This window comes from Danio rerio, chromosome 18 (assembly GCF_052040795.2).
Source record: "Danio rerio strain M-AB ecotype USA chromosome 18, GRCz13ab, whole genome shotgun sequence".
Classification (NCBI taxonomy): Eukaryota; Metazoa; Chordata; class Actinopteri; order Cypriniformes; family Danionidae; genus Danio; species Danio rerio.
Genome location: NC_141038.1, coordinates 12,651,203 through 12,674,056, shown reverse-complemented (window position 1 = coordinate 12,674,056; position 22,854 = coordinate 12,651,203). Strand labels below are relative to the sequence as shown.

Sequence of the window (22,854 nt, the reverse complement as noted above, 5' to 3'; positions counted from 1 at the left end):
CACTTCCTTGAATAGATTGTGTTAGGCTTGAGAAGTAAAATCTGTGATATTGTACCTCACAAAAGAAAATCCTTTTGATATAATAAGAAATGGTTTCTTCAACTGACACATTTAACCAAGTAGTATAGACTTTGTCTAGACTACATTACAATATGTACAGTATGTGTATTAAATGTACTTACAGTGTACTTAAATTGATAGTTCATCCCATACAGCATGTGTACTTATATGTATTTAATAATGTATTTAAATGGATAGTTCATCCCATACAGCATGTGTACTTGTATGTATTTATATGGATAGTTCACCCCATACAGTATGTGTACTTAAATATACTTAAAGTGTACTGAAATGGAGATTCACTCCAAAATTAAAATTTTCTCAGCAGACAAAGTTTTGGGACTACGAAAAATACATCTCGGCTAACGAGATCACAACTCTTCAGGTTACGCACATTTACCACACACATACACCCTGCGCAGCGAAGGGGCGTGGCCAGTGGCGCTGTAATGTTATAGCAGAGGAAGCTAAAATGCCATCCAAATGCTGCTATTTCCACAGAGCTTGTTCTGTTTCTAAATTTGAGCTTCCAAAGGAGACAGCACAAAGAGAGAAAAGTGTTTACAATTTAATTTTAATTAAGTTCCAGAGAATTATAAAACCATATAGCAAGTATTTGAGGATCTAGAATCTCTCCCAGATCAGTGCTGGATTTGGCTAATACTCCTCCAACCACAATAGAAGAAGCTGTGGATTGTGAGCCACAACCTTTAAGTATTTTTATTTGTTAAAATGAATCTATTTCATGCATAGTTTCTAGCATTAATTGCATGTTGTAACGAGGACATAAACGATGATGTAAACAATGGGAAATGCTGTTTGGCAGCGTTTACAATTTAGCTACAAATTCATATTTATTTGTCAAACCGCTGTGAACACCCACAATCTTCACCAGCACTGCAGTGTTGCTTAATGCGACCTCTTTCCGTGCATTCCACATCTTAAATAACAAACTCACAAAAGATATGTGAACGTTTCTTTTTACTTAAACATGCTTATTCCGAATGTATATTGAAGACACTTGTCAGATTTTTTTTTAGAGAGCAGGTTCAGCTGTGTCCTCTGTTTCATTTTCTGTCTGATTCAGGCATAAACTGATACTGCTAATGGTTACACTGAATGGCAGTGTTTACACAGCGCAAATGCGCCTGCTTGTAAAGGCGTGACGCTTTTCCTGGTTTATATCGAGCCAATCCGCTATCCACATCATATTATGTTAGCTGACAAATCAGAGCCTAGTAAAGATGGGCCTTTTGGAGGAACTATTAAATATGACAGTCGTTTTCATGTTAGCTGAGTAGCTGTATATAATCAAAGTGAGATATATGAAAAAATAATAGGAATTTTTACAGTTGAAGCATGAGCACACATTGCTTTGCATCTTATAAACACAGCCAAGCCTTAAAAATACACTCTTGGCCATCCCTTTATATTGCCCATACAGTCTGTATACGTAAATGTACATACAGTGTACTTAAATGGATAGTTCACCCCAAAATGAAAATTTGCTTACTATTTATGGGCCGATCCCACCGAACGTGTTTTTTTGCACTGAGAGGTGCCATTTTTTTAATGATTTACTAACGGTCACAATAATTTTGCACGATGCTTATGTGCTTTGCTTGCCATGCTTTTTAAGTCTTGTCAGCAAAAAAGGCAGTGTGGTGCACCTTGTGTTTTTAACGTAAAAGCGTTCGGTGTGATCGGCCCCTAACTCTCATTTATATTGCCTCATACCTTATGCTTTTTAATTTTCTGTTATTTCAAAAATTGTTATAGACCTGTACCACTTGTCTTCCATAGTAGAAAAATAAATACTATGGCATTACTCCTAAAAAAAAAAAAAAAAAAAAAAAAAAACTTCAATAGGAGTTTAAAATAGGTCAATTTGTTGGGTGAACTATCTCTTTAGGAAAATTACTGGGTTATAAATGGTTTTTACATTGGTTAATGTTAGGTTCAGTTGCATGTTTAGGGATAGTATCTAGTTATTACCCAGTTTATGTGATACAATAATACATATTTAGTATGTACATATGAAACAGGACTCGGCTAGACTTTCATGGGTAGCCTACAAACTACTGGTTAGCTCTGAATTTGAAGGTTGCAGTCTAACCTGATTTTCTTTTTTCTCTCATCTATTTATCTATTTATTTTAAAGAAAAGTGTTGCATCATTTCGCATTCATTATTCCTTTCAAATCTTTCAAACAAAGATCTTGGAGTTACAATTGAATTTCTCATCAAACATTCCTTTGCATTTCGTCATTCCTTGAGTTTGTGTCCTTCAGTCTGTTCCTGCGTGAAGAACGAGGAGGAGAAAGTTTTAAGCATCCTGAGCAGAGAGAACGACTGCAGCTGTTTGGGATTTAGGTCCAGTGGCCTTCCCTATGGAGCAGGATTACTAGGAGAAACTACCTCAGGGACTCTATATAGTAAGCTAGATTGTGGCATGGCACTGATGGATGAGAGCGCGCACACGTGAGCGCGTCAGTTTATTGACTCTGTGTACTTGTATGTGTCTGTTCTGCATGCAAGTGGATGGACTGATGCGAACAGCTGTTGACCTTGCGTTTGTCGCCAGAAAAGTGTACAGTGCATTCTAGGGCTGCACAATATATTGTTTCAGCATTGATATGGCAAATGTGCACATCCGCAATAGTAAAAATTCAGTATGTGCAATGTTGAAGTTGTAGTTGACTAGGCACCTGTTCAAATGCAAGCAATTTGAGGTTGTCATTTGCATGTGTTTTAAAAGCTTTGACTGTATAAGAATTTCAAGTGAGTTTAAAGCATTAGGGCACAAGTAATTGTGTTTGCTTATTTTTTTTAAATACAATTGAAATTATTAGATAATTATATACAATAAATTATAGAAGATTTGTTAAATAAATTATTTGTACAGTGAAGACTATACTGTATTATTTTACACATGAGGAATTTTCGTACTTGAATACTGTTAGACTTTCCAGAAAACCATTAAGAACTATTTACCTATTTTTATCTTTTGTTGTTAGGGATGCACCAAAAATAAAATTTGGGGCCACAAATTCACAAATTCTGGTTGTATGTGGTCAAAACCAAAATCAAAAATGCTTTGCAACAATAATTTATTTTTTATTAAAGGGTCAAGACACCCTGGATTATTTTTATTTTTTTAACACATTTGTGTGTGTTTAGCATCATTTAAGACAACATTAACATTAAGGGCTCAATCACAGCAAATGCGCTTTTCCATTCCAAAAACCTGAGGCGCACCTCACTGCCTTTTATGTTGACAAGAAAAAAAGAAGTGCACTAGTCTGTCCTCCATCTTCAGTTTCCTCTAGGATTTTTCCAGCTGTTGCTGCAGGTCTTTTACACAAATCTACCAACTATACCAACTACTTACGACGTTATTTTAATGAAAAATGGAGAAATGTTGTGAGCACAGTGTTGCAAGTCGAGATCTCATTTACGGGCAATACAAAAGTTCTTGCGCACCGATTTCCTCTGTTCGTGTACAAAACGTCTTGCACGTCCTCTCAAATATACGCTGCTCAAGTGCAGATCTTCTTGTGCGCTCTCTAATAAACGCTTCTGAAGTGTCATTTAGTGCATTTATGTAACAAGTATGTCTCCAACATTTATTAGATTTGCTAGAAATATTTATGTCTCCAATAGAACTACAGAACGCCATTAATGCATCCAGAAGTAAAGTGAAACAGCTATAAACTCCAGCAGGATTGAGTATTTATATATAGAACCATAGACCTTTATCTATAAATAAAATATAATTATGCAATCTGTGTTCATCATAACTGAACAACAACACAGCAATTACACTCTTTACACAAAACCAGAAACGGTGTTGAATCAGGTAAAACGTTTCGATAGGTTAAAGCAAAGATAGACAATTCTAAATAGATACGTCGATACCGGGTCGTGTTTGAGTCCAGAGAGGGATGGCGGCATGAGGCTTGGGTCAGATAGAGCTGATCTCAGACCTGTGGAGCTGACTCCTCGGATGCATATATACAAGCAAGAGTACAATCTGTTTTAAAAACCCAAGGTGTTTTTTTTCATACTCTCAGCTGTCTAATCAAACTAGTTCAAAACTGGTTTCAACAGCATTCAGGTTGCTTTTTTCTTATACACACAAAGTCTATCTTGCATAAAAAAGAAATCACTTTAAACAGAATTAAGACATAAAATGGCAGATAATAGCATTGACACATAGTAATAGCAATAAGAACCGTTGTTTACAGTCATTAGGCCCTGCAGTTCTACTCAAGAGGTCTCAATGACTTTTGAGCTGGTTTGGTGGCTCCTGAAAACAGTGTTATGACAGAGAAAGAGAGGAACAAAGACACTTCCTAAATTAGGCAATGTGTTAACTTTATTCATTAGTCAAAATCATTTCAAAGATTAAATGCTGATTGAAATAATAATATTAATAAAGTAATGAGAAAAAGAATAATGAGATAAAGGATAAATGTTGATGCTCGCTGTGATTAATTCGAAGACAGGAGTCCGACCCCATCAATAAAATCATACCAATCAGTTTAAAATGACTAATTCTTTTTTTTTTTAAATCAGCTGTTTAAGTCATTTGTTTAAGTCATATATATATATATATATATATATATATATATATATATATATATATATATATATATATATATATATATATATATATATATTTATATATATATATATATATATATATATATATATATATATATATATATATAGCAATGTCACACTTCTTTTCGAATGTTGCAGCCTAGTACATTTGTGATCAGTCATTTGCACGTGTGCAAACTTGACGCCCTATCAAGGCCCCATCAAGATCTGCATTGTTTGCATGGATTCCCTGTAAATCTGTGCCTTGCTTAAGGAGCTTTTCACAGCATAATCAATGAGTCTTAGTCATTCACATCAATAGAGCGCGGTGCATATCACTTACAGATGTGCTAAGCCAGCTTTACTTCGGCTCATGAGCACACTCTGCTTCAGTTTCCATTCGTTTTGGATTTTTTGAAGCAGATGCACATCCCCTTGAGAATCGTCCTGGAGCGGCCTTCTATACTTTGACGGACTGCATCTTTAACATGCTGTTGTCCCCCCATTATAACTGAAGCACTGCTTCAAATAAGCACACAAAATCAAACCTTATACATTTTAATTATTTTCTCTTTCTCTTCTCGTGAAAGAATCATCTCAGTTCATTCTGAAAAGGTCACATCAGTCGCTATTTCATATTTACCCCTTGAGGTTGTAATCTTGCAAGGTTGAAGCTCATCTCGATGATGAGAGGTTAGAGTTAACAGAGAATCGCAGCCTTTCACTCCCATGCAGCAAGTAATGAGTCAGTGCTTTGAATTTTTAAAGATGTCCAGTTGTCTTTGGGCCTCTGGGAGACAGTCCACTTCTGGAGTTTGGCAGATGGTTGGAATAACATTGCAAGTGAGTAATGACATTCCTGTATGTTGTCCTTGGATTAGCACTGATTGAGACTTGTTTACCTGGCTTCTCTTAGTATTACGTATGATGGTACAACAAGGGGAATTTCAATGGCTCTAATTGTGTTGTTTACTTAGTTTTGTTTTAACGTTGTAACCCTTACTTTTCAGTGTTCATGTAACTTGAAAACCAGTTTTACTGATTGCATGTTTTTCTCTCAGATCTAATTGAGGAAATTTCACTCAACCAAAGCATGAGGAGACTATTTTCTCATGTTTCCCTAATGAAAAAGTCTTTCCCCCTGTGCAAATACAAAGGAGGCTTAGGGTTTACAATTAACACCTGCCAACCGCAGGTAGAAATTATCTATGGCAATGTCAAATCACTAGACAGTTTGGTAGGTTACATTTGACTAATTATGTTCACTTAATTAGCTGATTTAAGTTTTAAGATTATGAAATCTGTGCAGATTTAATGCACATAACATACTGTATTCATGAGTCATTGTATTTTTGCAGAGTTGTTCTGAATCGTGCTTCACCAGGGCATTTCTGCCTTACTTCAAGACAAACAACTAATTGATTTATTCTGTAAGAACTACATGTGGACTTTCTTTTAAATACAACATAAATTTCCGTCATTTAAATAATTATTTTTTGCATTAAATAATAGCAATTATTAAATAATAACATAATTATTCTGGTGGAATAACCCTGATTTTCAGTCTCAATTACAGATGAACAAAACATTTGTTATTCTGAACTGTAAGGATTGAACCGGTGAATGGTGAGGCAAAGGGGATAGAGAAGCCCCTGATGAAGGTGAAGAGTGATTTATTTGGCACAAAGTGAAAAAAAATCCAGCAAAAAGGTGAAAGTCCAAAATAACGATGAAAAAAAAAACTACACCATATATTTAAGGTATTTACTAGGGATGGCTGAAGTGAAACTTAAATTTCGACAGTGTTGAGATCCCAAAGTGCAAGTGTTTTGAAACACTGCACCGAAGCATGATCCGAAACACCCAGGTCACCTGACATGTGACCACCAGGTCACATGATTAGAGCGATTCAAAGCATTGATCATTTCAGAAGCGATTCGAGACCTGGCGAATCTACATTTGACTGACAGGTCCAATCACGGTCCACTAAGTGGGCTGTACAACCCTGGAGTTTTTATTTTTGTAATGTCTACCTACCCCAACCCTAAAGCCAACTTCACACTAACCTGTTGTTTTTTATTAACGTCTAAACCTAGCCCAACCCTAAACCCAACCTCACAGTAACCTGATGTGTTTTATTATTTCTTCTCCACCTACACCATCTAAATCAAACCTACTTGTGGTTTAAGTCCCTTTCACCTTGGCATGGGATGATAACCATTTTCAAGGTAAACTGCGGTTTGGATAAGTCATGGTTTTAAAACCGCAAAAGTTTTCTGTAATACTGTTCCTAAGGTATGTGTAAGATTTTTTTTTTTTTTTTACTAGGATAACAATGTCTTTAGTAGAAAAGATATCCAAAGATGTCATTTTAAATTGTAAAGAAATGTTTTTGAAACTAATGAAGATAGTAGAAGTCAATGATTCATTTGAATTATTTAGCCTGACATGTTTACTGCTCCAATATTTTATAAATCTTTCAAGAAATAAAATACATTGTTTTCAAAGATGTAAAATGTATTTATTTTTTTACCCAGACATTTAAAAAGAGCATATTTTAGAGCATTAATCACAATACCATGATACCGTAAAACCGTGATATTTTTATCCAAAGTTAACATACCGTCAGAATCTTATACCAGCCCATGCCTACTCCCAACTAGAGGTCACACAACCTATGTTCAGTGTAATTTCTCTGACTAGGAGGTCTTCGGGCTGCAGCGATGCCTACTTGGATTTGGCAGGTCTCCAAGGTAATGCTTCTGAAAAGACTGATGCTTTGAATCACTTTAGTCACGTGTCCTGGGTTTTTTGAATCACTTTATCCATCATGCACCTCGCACACACTGGTTCCTGTTTTCCACTAAATGCAAACACACGGGCCCAGTTTACACAAATATGTTTTTGTTTTAAAACACATGAGTTTTTCTATGGTTATACCATCCGTCCACACTACCCCTGAGTTTTCAAGCGCCGAAAACAGAGAGTTTTGTAAACGCTGAAGACACCTTTTTCATTTGAAAACACTGCTGCTCCGTCTCAGTGTGGATGGGGGAAAACGGAGACATCTGAATATGGAAGCATGGCTGCAGACATACGCCTATCTGATTGGGGCTTTTCCCTCATTATTAAGTAGCCTACACACATTCCAGTCCTGCATTCTCTTCTTGTAAGTTCAGACTTTGCAAGTTTGATATGGAAAACAAACTCCAGAGGACACCTTGGGTAAATCTTCAAGGAAGCAGTGTACTTTATAACTTCATTCACAACACCCTGGCTACGTTGTTTCACCATCTTAACAATAAAATGAAAACATAATATAAGGAACTGTCTATTTTCATTTTGATATTACCTTACAGACACTAAAAATGTTGAGGCATCGTGTAGCTGCATGTTTATATGACCGTCATCTTTACTTTATGCAACTTTATGACATTGTTAAAGAGCCCATATTATGGGTTTTTGAAAATTCCCCTCCATGTAGTGTGTAACACAGCTCTAAGTGAAGTGAAGTATCCAGCTAAGGCTTAAATCTGTAAGAATACAGTGTTTAAAACGGTTGATTCATCTATAAAAGAGTCGACTCATAGTGCTTCAAACGAGTCGCCTTGATACCGAGTCATTAGGTGTTTCGCCATGACGTACGAACGAAACCAAGTTATTCACGTGCACGTGCAAACCCGGGAGATTTCAAACCTGAGGCCCCACCCTCTGACGCAGAAACCCAGTCACACACACACCCACAAACACACGCACACAAACATTCCGGTCGTTTGAAGTCACACTGCAGATGGATATTATATCGAGTCTCTACCCAAAGATGAAACCTCAGCATTATAACCAAGCAGTTGGAAACTACTGAAAACTTCTGGAAGCTACATGCTACAAAGAATACTTCATCTGCGTTTGTTAAAGGAAGGATCAGTAAAGAGTAACTTACTGATGGACGTCAGGATGGGTTTCTTCCATTTCTCAAGTGTAAGTACTTGCGATTAAAGTTGTTGCCTCGTTTACTCTAGCTTGCAAATGTATTTAGTTGTGATTTGTTACTTTTAACCGCGTGTACTGTTTCAGGTTAACTGGCTATATTCTCTTATCGCGTGCAAAGTCACGTTAAAAACGCGACGCGTGCTGCTTTGTTTATGGAGCTCCGTGGTAGAGGTCTGCATTCCCGCGGCTGTCCCCGCGCCAGATTTCTGCGGCGCGGGAATAAATTTCCGAATAAATCGCGGGAGCGGTCGGTAACGGGTTTAATTTGGGACGGGAGCGGGCTGTCTAGCAATATCACGGATATTGCTATGCGAATGAGAAAGATGTGTCTGCTTGGTGCTTGTGTGTTAGTGCGCACGCGCGCGTATGAGATAGAGAGGGAGATTTGTGTGCTTGGTGCTGTGTGTGTGTTTATACAGACAGCTTGGCTGTCTGGACTGTATAGCTGGGTGATTTTTGGTTGTGTTCTCCCCCGCTCTTTAGCGGGATCGGGCGCAGCGGGCAGAAAACGGGGCGGGTTCTCAGGCTAAAACCTGGCGGGTGTGGGCAGAAGCGGGAGCGTTGTCGTCCGGAGGTGTGTGTGTGTTTTTGTGTGTGTGTGGCAGCTAAAATCCACGCCTACACTATCGAGCGTGTATGAACTGTGATTACTTTTTATATTGCTGATTAGCTATTGGGCATTTCACTCTTCGAATGAAGGCAGTCGACCAATCGCAACAGACTGTCGTTGGTCCAATCAGCGCAGATTAGCTTCGCGCTAAGGAGGGGTTTGGGAACAAATGAATCACTGGACGATTCACACGGGAGTCGCTGGGATAATTAGGTAAAAATAAATGCAGATTATAAGACCATGAAAGTGTTTTTTGACCTTGCATGCATATTAGGCTGTTGTTGAAGACCCTGACAACCAAGATATGACCCTATTTCATGTATAATATGGGCTCTTTAAATAACAACTCTCTTGAAGAAACCTGCATTTGCATCCACAACTCCATTGTCAGCGTCCATCCCATAACAACTTCTCATTCTTACACTTTGTCATGAACAATTGTTATTTTCTGTCAAATGAAAAGCTGTATGACAATTTATCTCAGAAATTTTGAAGACATTTTACCAAACATTTGCAGAACAAATCAAACGAAACTGTTTCAAAGCTGAATAAATCAAGTAAATAAACCAGTAAACTTTCTTATTTTTCTACTAAATATACTGTTTGCAGATGCCTATGTGGTCCACCAAGTAGCCAAATTGTCTGGTGAATAAAAAGGTTTCAAACCCTGGAGGTGGTTAAATTTTTACCACTATGCTCATGTCAGATTCTCCCCAGAAGATGAGCGATGACTTGAAAATTAAACTTTTTCAGCTTTATAACAAGACTGAGGTGTCCAAAGAGATTTGATGTGGATGGAACTGCAGCTTATGGTCATACAAATGAAAGACTGAATTCAAAGAATGATCTGGCCCTTGCTCTGAAATGGATTGGGAATGTCAATCTACTGCATGGAGAGTCAAAATGATTAGGCAACATTTAGGTCATCTTTAGCAGCCCACAGCTGCAATTGTGGCCCTTCTGGATGGAGTCGTTCTACAGTAAGTGATGGGGGGAAAGCAGAGATAGCGTTTTTCATTTTAGGAGGGAAATGGAAGGCTGAGGTGGCGCTGTTGTAACTCATTCCCCAACTGGAGACTGGTGGCCCAAGCTGTTCGTGTATGTATGCGTGAGATTGGGGCTTTAAATCTACTTGTAGACACATCCTCCGCAGCCCTCATCTTAGCCGCGTTATAGAGAACTATCATTCACTCAACACTGCCACAGCTGCTTTATTGCACTCGCTGACTGTATCCCATAGCCTGCAAATTAATCCTCCGCTGAATGTGTGTGAGAGATTGATTGTTTACTCCTGAATTCACACATACTCGTCTTGGTCTCTGCTAACCATAACTCAGGCAATAAACCATATTCCAGTCCATATCAGTATTGGCCATGCACATAGGCCATGTATGTATGCAGTTGATGCATAACATTTTAAGTTAACATTTTAATCTGTGTGCGTGTAAGGGAAATATATAGAATTTGGACTTGATTTTTCACTTTTTTAAGTTGTTGGAGCTATTTTTTAAGTCTGTTTAATTTTTTAGACTAAAGCTGTGGTCACACTGCACTTTTCACCCCATAGACTTCTATTCATACGCATGCGAATGTGACACTGGAAACAGAAGCTTGTGCGACAAGTTTCACAGTTTGGTGCATTGAAAAGTTCAAGCTTGGTGAACTCTGACTTACGAAATAGCATCACATGGCTGTGTGAGAACAATTGAAGATCAAAACAAGGAATCTTATTTTTGTGTAAGGAAACATAGATTTTTGGCTGGGCTGTCGCATCGGTTTACGCCAATTTTGCAAGCTCAAACTCAAAACTCATACTTTAATATTTGGAATATAATTAGGTGTGTGTTGTGAATTATTATTTGTGTTTGTTTGAGTATTTGCTTAAAATTGTTAATATTTGTGAACAGAAACTCTGATTTTGTGCAAGGGAAATATATGGATTTTTGTCAGGATGTTTCACCATTTTAAAATGTTTGATTCATTTGTAATTTTGACAATTTCAGATATTTTTAATTCTGTTTTATTTTTTAGGCTAAGTGGACTCATTTAATTGATTGAATATTAATAGGTTTGTGTGAATTATTATTTGTGTATGTTTAAGTATTTGCTTTAAATTTTAAATATTTGTGAACAGAGTCTCTTTATTTGTTTAAGGATATATATATATATATATATATATATATATATATATATATATATATATATATATATATATATATATATATATATATATATATATATATATATATATATATATATATATATTAAGTGAACTATTTTAATAATTTGAATATTCATATATACATATTTTGAATAAAGACCTTTATTTTGAAATTGTATGTATTTATTACCCATGGAACGAAGTTGTCAGGTGCAAACAGATACAATTTTTAGACTTTTGTTTGTAGCTGTTTGAGCTAATGTTTAGCCATCTGGTTCCACAGATGTGCCTCTAAAATAAATACAATGTTACTTTTACTAGTTTGTTTAAAAAATGTAAATTAATTATAATAAAACTGCAAAATGAACATAGTGTATTAATAATAAAGCTAAAAGCATGGTGGAAAATAATAATGATAACAAAATATAAATGATTTCAAACTACTAGAGAAGCTATCCACATCACTTGCAGACATAAAATGCATCAGTTATTTTGACAAATCAGAATTTTTTGTACTATATTGTTAAGATATTGGTTGCTGCTTATTAGTATGTTCCCTCTGCACATGACTTTGGCTATGAGCATTATAAAAGAAAATTTTTGATTTTCAAAAACGTGCACCTATGAATTATGCATAACGCTGTCAGGGACTTTTAATGAAGTGTATACCAGTGAACAGTATATTTTGATTTGTATCTTGTGCTGTTATCTATTTTTTTGTATATTTGTTTATTTTATTGTATTTTATTTTATTTTTTTGCTTGAAAGGATGGTTCAGCCCACAAAAAAAGTAATGAATTTCTAACCTTCCACTTTTTTCCAAAGATATGTCAATTACTTTGTTCTCTTCAACACAAAAGAAGATTTTTTGAAGAAAGTTACCAGTAGCTTTTGACTTTTACAGTATTTTGTTTCCAAGCCGGCCAGTCAATTACGACTTTATACCAACAATTTTTTCTAAAACATCTTCTTTTGTATTCAATGGAAGAAAAAAATAATTCAAAGAGGTCTTGAACTACTTGATGAGTAAAATGTTAGTCACTTTTCATTCTGTGGTGAACTGTTTCCTAAAAACATATTTTCCCCTCTATTTTATAGTGCATTCATTATTTATAGCAATGATTTTGTTTCGTTTTTCAGGAACCTGCTTTCTTGAAATTGCCTTCTTTTTTTCTTGGATAGACAACAGCCATCCGTGAATTGTGGTGAACTGAAGAGGTAAGACAACCATTTCCATAAGCATAACACCTGTTTCTTTGTTCAGTATGACTTGTTATGATTAAAAAACGAGATTGACCATCTGTAGAAACAAAAAAGATTGAAATCAGTATGTACAAAATGCAATGAAATGCCAGCTTTCTGTTAAAGATTAGTTTTGTTTTTTTTTAAATAGAATGTATACAGTATATGGGGCGGCACGGTGGTTCAGTGATTAGTACTTTTGCCTCACAGCAAGAAGATTGCTGTTTTGAGTCCCGGCTGGGCCAGTTGACATTTCTGTATGGCGTTTGTATGTCCTCTTTATGTTTGTGTGGGTTTCCTCTGGGTGCTCCATTTCCCCCCAAAGTTCAACGATATCAGGGGAACTGGGTAAACAAAACATAAATGAATTGGGTAAACATAAATAACCCTTAGTATACGATTGTGTGTGAAAGTCAGAGTGTAAGGGTATTTCTCATTACTGGGTTGTGGCCAGAAGGGCATCCGCTGTGTAAAACATATGCTGGAATAGTTGGCGGTTCCTTTCGCTGTGGTTACCTCTGATAAATAAAGGACTAAGCCGAAGTAAAATTAATAAATGTACATATGTGTTAGTTTGACCTTCAGCCCTGGGCCTTGACATTTTCTTAGCTTGCTTTTATTGTAAGAAGAAAATCTATGATATCATTGTGTTCAGAGTTTTACTGATATTTTGCCTATGGGCATAATCAAGTGAACCGACTTTCTCTAGTAAGAACTTTAACAATCTTAAGATGACATATGCTGATTAAGCTCATTTTACAACTCCCATAAAGTTAAGCTTTAACATCTTTGAAGCTAAATGTCCTTGATTATTAATGAAAGTTTAGTTCCTAATAGGGTTGTCATGATACTGGAATTCAGTACCAATCGCTACTGAAATTTCAAACTTGTTCATTTACCATGAAAGTTTGAGTTCCGCTGAGCATGTTCTTAAACACTGATTTGCCATTGTGTTCACATGCTCAACAGAAACGACTCTGCTTGGCCGGGAAGGTCATCAGTTCACCAAACTCACTTCTGTTTACTGAGTGTAAAAACAGATACAGGGACACTGGAGCATTCAAAGTCATGTCGATCAGTTGGTTTGTCTTTAAGCTGTCAAAGGAGGGATGAATCGTGGCTTTAAAATGCTCCAGTATCGATTGGCACCAAATTCCAGTGTCATGACAACCCTACTTTCCTAGTAGTATTCACCTAGAAACTAGCAACTTTTTATCTGAGTAAACAATGTTACTACAGTATAGTCAAGCTTAAAATATTAATATTATCTAAAATATTTTTTGAAAATATGGGAGAAATGCTAATGGTCTATTTCGATTCAACAATTTTTGCTTAACTAAGCTAAAAAGGCTCTTGCCAGACTCAAGAGTTTGGCTGGAAGGATTCAAAAATGTTAAAGCTCAACAATTTAGCTCTAGGAGACTTGCAAAATAAGCCTATTTCCAAGAAAAGTGGAGTTTTCCTTTCAGAGTTTTCCATGAATTATAAGCATCCATTCCGATTCAAGGGGTATCGCAGATTGGCCCCAAAGCATCATAAATCACATTATTCTCTGATTAGCGTTGAAATCTATAAAACGATGTCTTCCCATACTACCACATAATGCTGACATGATTTATAGAGATTCTCAAACGTATCCTAAATCATCTTTTGCTGCCTCCCTGAGCTCTATGAATAGCCCGATCCTCTATAGATAGTCCTACGCCTCTCGATTGAGCCTCATATGAGACTCATGCTCTGATATTTGACGACATAGTGCTTCTGCAAGCGGTGTGCTTTGTAAAAATAGTGCATGTGATCTAATAGGACCTCTCACTCTCTCTGGAGCTCCTTAAATGCAAAGCAAGTGTATGTGTGCCTGTGTCTGTAAAGGTGCTCTAGTTGTTCTCTTAACCGCCTGAAGGCTGGCACATCAAGGTTAGTGTAGCCAAACAGGCCGGCTAAAATTAGTGTGAGGCCGGATAACCTGCAGCAATAGATCAAAGGGGAGCTGGACCGGCCGGCGTCAGCACAGCTAGGGATACATTTATGTGTTGTGCGCCTGTAAGTGTTGAGATAGTGTTGCCAGTAAGTGTGTATGTAGACTGAACATGTTGTGTTATGCTGGATTGGGTGGTGTAGTGGTTTAAAAGTGACTAATTGGGTGCTGTTCTAGCAGAAGAGTAAAATTCTCTACTTAATACCATGCTTTTTTGGACATGGACTAATATCGTAATATAATGAGTGCCTTGGAAAGATATATGACTTTCATATTTTAACTATAATAATCATAGTGTTGTCACTTATATTTTAGTAGTTAATAAATATTTCAGTCAAGAATATTTTTGTATTGCACGATCAATTGACAGCCATATCAGTATCATTTGCAGACAAGTTGAAGCAGGAGTGTCCAAACTCGGTCCTTAAGGGGCAGTGTCCTGCATATTTTTGTTTCAACCTCAGTTAAAACACACCTGAACCAGCTCTTTCTAGGTATACTAGTAACTTCCAGGGAGGTGTGTTGCAGGAAGTTGGAGCTAAATTATACAGGACACTAGCCCATCAGGACCAAGTTTGGACACCCTTGCTTTAAAGCAATAGTTTGCCTAAAAATGAATACTACCCTTAAAGAAATATATTTACCCACCCTCAAGCCATCCTCTGTCATGGTTGATTGCAAGAAAGCAGACCCAATGTAGCAAAGAATCAAACAAAAGTGTATATTGATGGAATTTAGCACAAGTAGACAGACAAGGGGATGACAGGATCCAATAAGTAGGGACAATAGCATGGTGGTAAGGACAGGAGGCACCGAATCAACAGCCAGCCAGTTGTAAGAGTAACAGTGAACAAAACCAGAGGTAGATACTGAGAGTAAGCAGTGTAAACTTTAGAAGAGCAGGCCAGGGAAGTCAGGACACGGGATAGGACTGGAAAAGTAAAAGACAAGACAGGGCAGCAAAAAACTTCTATCAGATAAACACCATTGGAATAGTTTAAAATTTTATCAGTAATTAACAATTTTTGTTCGAAATAGGATGTGTAGACACATTTTTGTGGTATTATAAGAGTAATATACTGTATAACCTTATACAGTAACATAAGATTTCTTGCTTATCGTCTTTATCTGCAATAAACAAACTGTGTGGAAAGTGGTTTCTGAAGACTATTACTGCGTCTATTACTGGAGCATCATTCGATGTTGTATACCTCAGTCTTGCATAACCCACATTAGTCAGTTATTTTAGTTTATAATTCGAAAACTAGAAACATTTTTGCTACAAAAACATATTAATCAACACCTCCAAGTCCTAGGCCATGGTGCTCCACCATTAAAGAGATGGTTTGCCATCTCTAGGTTGGAGGAAAGCCCTTCCCCCAGATGGAGGAGTTCAAGTAGTTTAGTTCATGTGTGGTGGAAGGATGGAACATGAGATTGACAGGTGGATCGGTGCTGTGGCAGCAGTAATGTAGTCGATGTATTGGTCGGTTGTGGTAAAGAATTGTGGCAAAGGTTTTGAATTACTGGTCAATCTACATCCCTAATCTCACCTATGGTCATGAGGTTTGGATCATGACCAAAAGAACAAGATCTCAGACACAAGTGGCCGAAATAAGTTTCCTTCGCAGGGTGGAACCTTATAGGGTGCACCCTTATAGATAGGATGAGGAGCTCCTCCTCCGGGAGGAGGTCAGAGTAGAACCACTGCTCTTTTGAAAGAAGTCAGCTGAGGTGGCTCGGGCATCTGATTCAGATGCCTCCTGGATGACTACCTAGGAGGGAGTTCCAGGGATGTCCCAAAGGGAGGAGGCCTCGGGGAATACCCAGGACATGCTGTAGAGACTATGTCTCTCAACTGGCCTGGGAACGAGCTGGAGGAAGTGTCTGGAAAGAGGGCAGTCTAGGGTTCTCTCTTAAGACTGCTTCCCTTGGGACCCTGCCTTGGAAAATGAATGAATATTGATCCATATTGATCCAATTCATAATTCACGTGTAACCCCCTGGCAGAAATTGGTTTAGTTTGACAACAAAAAGTAAATCCACTACCTCAAATCATTATATGCCAGGATAACAACTACTTTGATTGTGTTCATCTGACAGAAGAAAGTCAAATACACAAAGGATAGCTTGATGGTGAGTAAACGATGGGGTTATATTGGATCTAAGGTGAACTATTTCTTTAAGACAGAAAATAAACTCAAAAATTGCAATTTGTTTATAATTATGGGGGGTGCCACAGTGGTTAGCACTGTCACTTTGCAGCAAGAAAGTCGTTTGATCAAGTCCCAGCTAGACCAGTTGGCATTTCTGTGTTCTCCTCGTGTTGGTGTATGTTTCCTCCAGATACTCCAGTTTCCCCACAATCCAAATACATGCGCTAGGTGTATTGATGAACTAAGTTGACCATACTGTGTGAATGGGAGAGTGTATAAGTGTTTTCCAGTACTAGGTTGTGGCTGGAGGGGCATCCGCTGTGCAAAACATATGCTGGAATAGTTGGTGGTTCCACTGTGGTAACCCCTGATAAATAAGGGACTAACTCAAATGAAAATAAATCTGTTGGTGTTTCCACTGTATTTGTTAAATTATTATTTTTTTTTTGTAATCGGGCTCTTAAAAATTCACATCAAGATGTCAGCCTATATCACTTATTGCCTAAAACATATAAATAAATGTATATAGTTTACACAGATATTATTAATAAAAAGGTATGGCCACTTGCCTGATATTCTGTTGATCTTGTTGCTGATGAAACAGCATGGAAGGATCAAGGCAAATGGACTTTGTAGGCCTGAAGGTGTCTTGTTTCTAGCACCAAGATGTTAGCAGCGGATGCTTCTTGCAGCTGGATCAGTCTTGTTGGTCTAGCACTTGCTCAATTGGATTGAAAAAAAAATGTGGGTCACTGGAGGCCAGGGCAACACCTTGAGCCCTTCATTGTGCTTTTCAGACCATTCCAGAACAATGTGTGCAGTGTAGCATTATCCTGCTGAAAGAGACCACTTCCACTAGGGAACACCATTTTCATGAAGGGGCGTACCTGCTCCACATGAATGGCTGGATCTAGGGATTCCCAACAGAACTCACACTCACTCTGATAGCCTGTCATAGTAACCATAATCCCACAATCATAGGACTTCACAGGCTAGACAGTGCACAAATACAGTAACTGTCAACATGATATAAAAGAAAGTGAACCTGTCTGCTCAGCAACTTTCTTCCACTGCTCCAAGGCTCAGTTCTGATGTTTGTGTGCCCATTTTAGGTACTACTGGGAGTTTGGACATAGGCACTTTGATCAAGCCTGTACACAACAAAATGAAATGCTGTGTTTGTTATGACACAATTCTAGCATAATATTCATTAATATTTTGTGTGACTTGTGCCTCAGTAGATCTTATTTGGTCTCAGACCAGACGCTATAGCCTTTGTGATCCTCATGTTGTTATTGTTCATCCTCAAACCACTTTTGGTAAATTTTCACCAGTGGTTACTGGGAATAACCAAGCTTTTTCACAGATTCTCTCGTCCAGGCTGCTTGTAATAAATTTTGAGGCCTTGTCTTCATGTTGCTCAGATATGTATTTTTTCCACACACTGTAAAAATGCTCGGTTCTACACAATTTTTTATGTTGTTCCAAAACAAATTAGGTTTGTCAAATTAATTGTTTTTGTAAATTTAAGTGGATCAAACCTAAAACAATTTATATATGTATTTTTTTTATCCATACCCCTGGAAAATTCTTACTTTTATTCAACCAGCATTTTTTTTTTGACACAGGCTTCTCCCAAATTACAATATGTATATATATATATATATATATATATATATATATATATATATATATGATAAAGATAAAGTGCGCGCAATGTCATGTGTCTGAAGGGCGAGGAGGGATCCGGGGGTGAGAAGGGTGCGCAAATTATTTGAGGACCGGGAGGGAGATTATCACTTGTTTGCGGGCATTATGAGTCCCGCAAGTGATGCAAAGAGACTCCTGGAACTTCCAGGAGACTTGGGATGTCTGAATTTCACGTTTAACAACTACAGTGAGAGGCGATCCAGTGGTACATCCTTGATAAACTGTCTGACGGCCTCTGCTCCCTGCCTGGAGCTCAGAGGAGCACATGACAGTGTGTAGCTGTGTGTGTGTGGCTCTACCTGTCTGTGTGTATGTGGTGTCAAGTGATGTGCGTTTTCAGCGGAAAGAAGGCTGTTCAGAAATGCTAGGTAAAACAGTGTGGTTGTGGATAATTTTTGTTCTAAAATGGCATTTTAACACTAAAACATATTAGTGTAAACAGGGCTTAAGTGTGTATTTTTCAACATCGTGTTGTCAATTGGCCATCGGCGATCTACGATGGCATCGTCTATCAGCCCATCCCTAGTAGCAGTGTGATATGGCTGTATATCACATGAGGCCGTAGGCCGAGTGCCTTAGTGTCCCACCAGTGCTGATATACAGCCATATCGCACTTCTATGAGTGCGATATTGCGTTTTTACAACAGTTCAACGGCACATTTGTGTATATAAATAAGAAAATCAAACACGGAGTCTAAAAACCCCTTTTTATTGTAAATGACTTTCTTCCGCCATTCATTCACATCTGCAGCTGACGTCAGAACAGCAGAAGCAGTTACTAATTCACCAACGTCACTTTAGAGCTAGTGTTTGAATGACTCTATAGCATAATGTCTAAAGTAATGACAAAACAGCTGATTTTCCTCACACTTTAAGATTATAAGGCTGAACGTGACATGAAATGCCATCCATACACAGAGATATCTCTGTTGCGATTGGGATATCACAATAATTAACCATGAAAAAAAGCAACGCAATCACTACCAGACTGCTGTTGTGTTTGCAATAAGGAAAAACGCTAAACACATGTGGACTTTGCTTCTTTCTTATATATATATATATATATATATATATATATATATATATATATATATATATATATATATATATATATATATATATACATGTGTATATATATATATACATACACACTCAAGCCCAAAATTATTCGTAATAATTAATCCTCATGATAGTGCATGTATGAATAAATATGAAAAAAATCAATACATCTAGAGATGCATCTGACAGAGAGTTTTAGCATGCTGAGAATGATACACACTAAAGCACAGCATGCCAAAAGCTTCTCATTGAAGCTGCAACTTTATATTCACATGCTTTAATTTACCACTGCTACAAAACATTTAAGCTAAAAACAAAGGCTTGTGAATGACTGTACCACAAATATATATTGCTCCCCTCACAATATAATATTGTTTCATAAGAGAGGCTTAAGTTCTACAAATAGCAAGCCAAGAAACATCTCTGTTGTGCCCTTGAGCAAAACACTTAACCGGTGATACAAAATATTACAGCTCAAAACATTGTGTGGGCCACTGTCCTGCCAATAAACTTGATACCAATACAAAACAATATTGTGTTCTATACAGATGGCTTGAGCTAACTCTACTGTGCCCTTGAGCAAGACACTTAACCTCAGGATGCACCCAGGGGTGTGTCTGTAATAAGGACAATAAGTGTAGCTTAAGTGTTGGTTAATGAGCATCACAATGCATTTCCGGAGCATGCCCTGACTAGTTAAGGAGTCACTTTACATTAGGCTTTTGTATCAGGATGTGGTCTATATGCATATGCTAGTTTATATATACCTATCTGTTTTCATGTGTATTCAGCTGGGGGATCAGCATATTGACAGTGGAGGTCACTTAAATATCACTATCTCTGTGTTGCGCTGGCCGTTCCACCCTAACCACAGGTATGCTGCACAGCTTTGGTACAGAGAGGTCACACGTAACTCAAACCCAGAGAACCAAACAAGGTCTTCTAGAGGCAGTAGTATCATTTTAGGGTGCTTTCATACTAGAGGTTATTTCATGTTGATGTCATCTAAATGAACTAAAAACAGGACATAATGTCAAAAGATGCAACCGTGCAAGTTCAATAAAGGTCGTAGAAATGCTTCTTGCAGGAGATCTTCAGTTGTTTGTGCCACTGAGGATTTCCTTGTGGTCTTTAGAATCACATATAAAATGTACAGTATAAGCTCATTACAAGTTATGAACTTATAAAAGTATCACACAGAGAACATTTGGCCCGTTTAGTAAATGCATGTCATAAAAAAGCTTTTGTGTAACTTTTAAATGTATTAAAATGTGTTTCCATTTAATTAAAACATTTGATTAGATTGTTTTTCATTTTTAAAGTTACACAAATTGCCACTTTAACATTATTTTCACCACAGACTATGCCAACACAGGCTCATTGTGGATACATATCCAGTTTTACATTTCTGGAGGCCGCAAAATACATACCCAGATGTACATCTACTTACAGTTTATATTTATTTGCGAATCAACCATCCTGTGTATACATTTTGAGGATTTCAAGTGTCAGTTCAATTCAATTCATGTTTATTTCTATGGCTCTTTTACAATGTAGATTGTGTCAAAGTAGCTTAACATAGAAGTTCTAATAAATTGAAACTCTGTCAGTCCAGTTTTTAGAGTTGAATTTCAGTTTAGTTCAGTTCAGTGTGATTTAATTTTCATTGCTGAAAGTCCAAACATTGAAGAGCAAACCCATCAATGCTTAGCGCCACAACTTCCAACCAATCAAGCCAGTTACGATTTCTCTCCTATGTGTCATTTGTGTGTCGTCTCTTTACATAAATCCACCGGAGGTTGTAACATGCATTTTATCCAATCAGACTGACAGACTGATCCACACTTACCTAAATCCAACCAATAGTGTTTTCAAAAGCAATCTAAAAAAGAAAAGATGTCGCTTGATTTGGCCACGTTTTCAGCCAGGGATTTATTTTTTTGTTCATTTTTGCTTATGTTTTACCTGGTTTCTGGGATTGTTCTTCCATGGACTCAAACCCAATTCATGCTGCATCCCAAGTCCATTGTAAGCAGTCAGCGGTATCGCAAAAAGGAACAGAAGCTGTCGGGAGCATCATACCGCCCCATAGTGCTGGGTACATATTTCACAATCTCCAGAAATGTTGTCCTGGGTACGTATCCACAATGATCCTGTGTTGCAACATGCATTTTTTATAACACTTTGTAGTGAACATTTTCTCCCCATTTTTATTTATTTATTTATTTATATATAGATAGAAAAGCAACAGTAACTCAAATAACCACTCGTTGCAACTGATATATGCAGAAGAGCATCTCTGAAAGCACAACACTTAAAACCTTGAGGCAGATGGGCTACAACAGCAGAAGACCACACAGTGCCACTAATGTCAGTTAAGAACAGCAAACAGAGGCTACAATTTGCGCAGTCTCACCAAAATTGGACAATAGAAAATTGGAAAAACGTTGCATGGTCTGATGAGTCTTCAATAACATGAAATCTAACATGAAATCTAATCAATGCCACACCCTACCCGAGTATTGTTGCTGACTATGTCCATCCCTGTATGACCACAGTGTACCCATCTTCTGATGGCTACTTTCAGCAGGATGATGCACAATGCCATAAAGCACAAATTATCTCAAACTGGTTTCTTAAACATGACAATGAGTTCACTGTTCTCAAATGACCTATACAGTCACCAGACCTCAATCCAATAGAGCATCTTTGAGATGTGATGGAATGGGAGATTCGCATCATGGGTGTGTAGCCGACAAATCTGCAGCAACTGCGTGATGCTATCATATCAATATGGACCAAAATCTCTGAGAAATTTTCCAGTACCTTTTTGAATCTGCCACGAAGAATTAAGGCAGTTCTGAAGGCAAAAGGGGGTCCAACTTGATACTAGTAAGGTGTACCTAATAAAGTGGCCAGTGAGTTAACACTTTTCCTTAGTTTTTTTCTTTTAATCTCATAAAGATTACAATATTTTTCACTTACAAAATCATACAAAGCCTCTTTTTATTTGCATTTATTTTTTTTAAGATTAGTATTCAAAGTATGGGACCATGGATAAGACAATATGTTCCTGACATTTTAAAAGTAGTAAAAAAATCAAATAAAAGACACGGTAAAAGATTCCAAATTCTTAGAAAGAAACAGTTAAATAATGCAGTCACACAAGTATCTTCTCTGTCTTCAATAATTCATTATCTGTCTCAGCTTCTGTTTATACTCGCAGTCATGCTCGCCACTGGTTCGGACACAAAGACTATACGGTGTGTGAATTGAGACTTGCA

At 37.3% G+C, this 22,854-nt stretch overlaps 1 protein-coding gene across 4 annotated transcripts in view; it reads left to right on the top strand.

The window, feature by feature from the left end:
- tspan9a (tetraspanin 9a) overlaps positions 1-22,854 on the top strand; it is a 390,559-nt gene that overhangs the window by 78,787 nt on the left and 288,918 nt on the right. For 2 of the 4 annotated variants that reach the window (XM_087293025.1, XM_087293028.1), the window contains exon 2: positions 12,566-12,643. The exons of 1 other annotated variant lie outside the window; for it this stretch is intronic. The gene's annotated coding sequence lies outside the window, so the exon portion shown is untranslated. Of the gene's footprint in view, positions 1-12,565; positions 12,689-22,854 lie in introns of all 4 variants that reach the window. One more of the 4 variants, XM_087293027.1, reaches the window with a different exon arrangement.